The sequence below is a fragment of the Echinops telfairi genome, unplaced genomic scaffold (genome assembly GCF_000313985.2).
Source record: "Echinops telfairi isolate 266 unplaced genomic scaffold, ASM31398v2 ScPeMD7_5592;HRSCAF=6446, whole genome shotgun sequence".
Lineage (NCBI taxonomy): Eukaryota > Metazoa > Chordata > Mammalia > Afrosoricida > Tenrecidae > Echinops > Echinops telfairi.
Window position 1 is genome coordinate 21,126,474 of NW_022109491.1, and position 3,293 is coordinate 21,129,766.

The 3,293-nt window shown below is 52.7% G+C and overlaps 1 protein-coding gene and 1 pseudogene across 11 annotated transcripts in view; one reads left to right on the forward strand and one right to left on the reverse strand.

Annotated features, from left to right (window-relative positions):
* LOC123522314 overlaps positions 1–1,924 on the forward strand; it is a 7,621-nt pseudogene extending 5,697 nt beyond the window's left edge.
* Positions 1–3,293, reverse strand: part of EPB41L1 (erythrocyte membrane protein band 4.1 like 1) — a 162,555-nt gene that overhangs the window by 86,905 nt on the left and 72,357 nt on the right. The window lies entirely within an intron of this gene.

Genomic DNA, 3,293 nt, shown 5'->3' on the forward strand with positions numbered 1-3,293 from the left:
CATGGGAGAGGGGGAAGGGAGGGGGAGGGGAGAAGAGGGGAGGATCCCTGACTCAGAAGGGGTGACTCAGCCTCAGTGGGCCTCCATCCCACCCCAGCCCTCACCTCCCTGCAGCACAGAGCAGGCTGAACTTCCGGGAGTCGGCATTCCGCCCCCCTTCGTGGGGAAGAGGTAGGTGCCTGTCTCCTGGGAATCCTGGGAATCCTGTGAGTATCAGTCTCTCAGAAAGAGACAGAGAAAGGATAAAATGAAGAGAGAGAGAGAGAACGAACGAACGTGTGTATCCTGGAGGATGGCCCTTGCTATCAGCAGAGAGCCTCAGGGCCTATGAAGGACTGGGCCTGTGTGTACAGTGGTGCTTGTCTATGTCAGCAGGCTCCAGAGAAGGGTAGGGGGGACCCAGGGGCCCATAGCCCAGAGGCCATGGCTCCATACCAACCCAGCTCAACCTGCTCTCCCTCCAGCAGCTCTGCTACCACTCAGAGAGCCCCTCCCAACGGCCACACTCCATCCCCAGGCCAGGACCGCCAACCTGGGCGGGATTCCGGGACTAGAGGGCTGGTTCTGGCCTGGCTCTGCCATGACACCTTTGGGAAAGTTACACCCTTGCGTTTGCCTCAGTTTGCAGAAGATAAAAGAAAGTGTTGGTCAGATCTCTCTCCGTGGGGAGAATAAGGAGAAGATGATCGACAGCGCACAGCATGGTCTCCAAGGATGTCTGCCCATGAGTCTGCCTCTGCAGCCAGCCTGACTGTAGGCCCGCTCGAGCCTCTAAGCCTCTGAACTATACAGCTATACATACGTGCACGTACACATAAATAGCTATTCCTTCAGGCTTCGAACAACTCCCAAGTACCTACCATTCACCAAGCGCGTGTTTCTAATGAAGCGGTCCAAATACATACATACATATACATATATACATATAGATAAAACTTTTTATTGTGATTTTGGTGGAAGCTTACAGAGAAAATTGGGCTTCCATTCAACAATTCATACAGATTTTGTTTCATCTCCTTGATTGCAATACCCACCAGGAATGTAACATTACGTATCCTACTTCCTCCTTTTGTTTCTTGTTTCCAGTTAGCCTTCTTTCCTAAACCTTCTGAACTCTGTCTTTGGGTAAATGCTGCCCTTTTGATTTCAAATGGTTTATTATTTAATTATGGACCTGTCTATTGTTTGTGGCTGAGAATTGAGCCATGGGGATGAGTTCATTTTTAGACCTGATGGGTGACTCAGCATAGTCTCTAGGGTGCCACCAGTCTCTATCTGATCAGTAGTGAGCCTGGACTTGGATTTCGAGTTATGTTCCACATTTTTCTCTCACTCTATCCAGGACCTCCTGTTGTGATCCCTTCAGAACGGGATCCCTTCTCTACCCACTACCACTGAGTCAATTCTGACTCATGGTGACCCCATAGAGCAGGGGTCCTCAAACTACGGCCTGCGGGCCACATGCGGCCCGCTGAGGACATTTATCCAGCCTGCAGGGTGTTTTTGCCCGTTTTGTGTTTTTTACTTCAAAACAAGATCTGTGCGGTGGGGTTGGTGCACTAGGAGCTGTCTGAGTGTGAGAGCGGGATGGGAACCTAGTGGCACTGTCTTTCTGCAGCTTCTCCAGGGGCGAGGTTTTCCAGAATCACTTTGAACCTGCTGTCTACGGGTGTGCCAAGTGCGGCTACGAGCTGTTCTCCAGCCACTCCAAGTACGGAGCACTTGTCGCCATGGCCAGCCTTCACGGAGACCATCCACGATAATAGCGTGGCCAAGCAGCCCGAGCGCAATCAGCCTGGGGCCTTTAAGGTGTCCTGCAGTAAACGCGGCCACAGGCTTGGCCACGAGAGTTCCTCAATGATGGCCCCAAGCGGGGGCAGTCCCGCTTCTGAATATTCAGCAGCTCCCTGAAGTTCATCCCTAAAGGCAACAAATCTGCCTCCCAGGGGAAGTAAGCGGGCAGCCCAACCCCAAGCAGCCACAGGCATTGGTCACCCCCCTTTAGAACTACAGCCTACTGACCTTCAGGCACGGAGGGGGGGGGGTTGTTTCCTGATGACCCTACCCCATGTGCCAGGATGGGGCCGAGGGCTGGTTCATCTTGGCCTCCGAGGCTCGAGGCTCAAGGCTGGGACTCTGGTCTTAGGGTGTCTGTATCTTGAAAGACATACCACCCTTGGCTTCTCTCCTCAGCCTGGAGGCCCCTCCCTGCCTGTCTGGTCTCATCCCTATAAGCCCTAATTCCCAAAGGGGCTCCAGCCCTCACCAGGGGCCATGCTAACCCCCTAAATTGTGTGAGCCGATGCAACCAGTACAAGGCCATGTCCCCGTCGGCAGCTCCAGCCCGGTCACTGCATGAATCGCTCTGGTCAAATCCTTCCAGGCTCACCAGGGCACTGATGGTCTGTGATCTGCTGGGGCATGCAGGCCCATGGCACAACCCCTGAGTCCCAGGTATCCATCTGTGTGGAAGAGCAGCCACTGATCCATGGTCTTCCTACCAGTCCCCGGTGGGACCTGGGAGGTCTTGTCCCACAGTCTGTACCTGCCAAGCCTGCCCCAGGAGAGTACATTCAGAGCTCCTGGTGTCAGCCCCACCCTCTCCAACTTTCTGAACTCATTGGCTGGAAACTAATAAAGCAAGGAGACCCAGCAGGCCGCCGTGTCCATGACTAGGTCTGTCTCCACCCTTAAAAAAAAAGTGCAGTGTGCATAGGAATTTGTTCAGAGTTGTTGTTTTTTTAAACTATAGCCCGGCCCTCTGATGGTCTGAGGGTCAGTAACTGTTTAAAAAGTTTGAGGACCCCTGCGATAGAGAGTAGAAAGCTTTATCTTCCTCCCCGAAGAGCGGCTAATGGATTCAAACTGCTGATCTTGAGGTTAGCAGGTCAATGCATATACACAGTATACCACCAGAGCTCCTTGGCCACTTTTCTAGACACCACAAGTTTCAGCACCGTGGGAACTCCAGAAGCCCAAAGTTGGAAAGCTGGCCCCAATGTGAATGGAGCCATTCATTCCTCATGCTGCAAATCCCTCTGTGTCCACCTAATCACAGGTAACCAACTCTGCTGCCACAGTCCAGGGAGAGCCATGTGCTCCTGGCCCTCCCCTCTCCATCAAAATGGCCTTCCACAGAACAAGGCTATAGTTTCTCCCTAAACTCAAAACTCATGGCCATTGAGTCAATGCTGACTCAAATCAACCCTATAAGGTGGGATAGAACTGCCCCTGGGAGTTTCCAAGACTGTAACTCTTTACAGGATGTGTTAGGCAGGGTTCTCTAGAGAAAC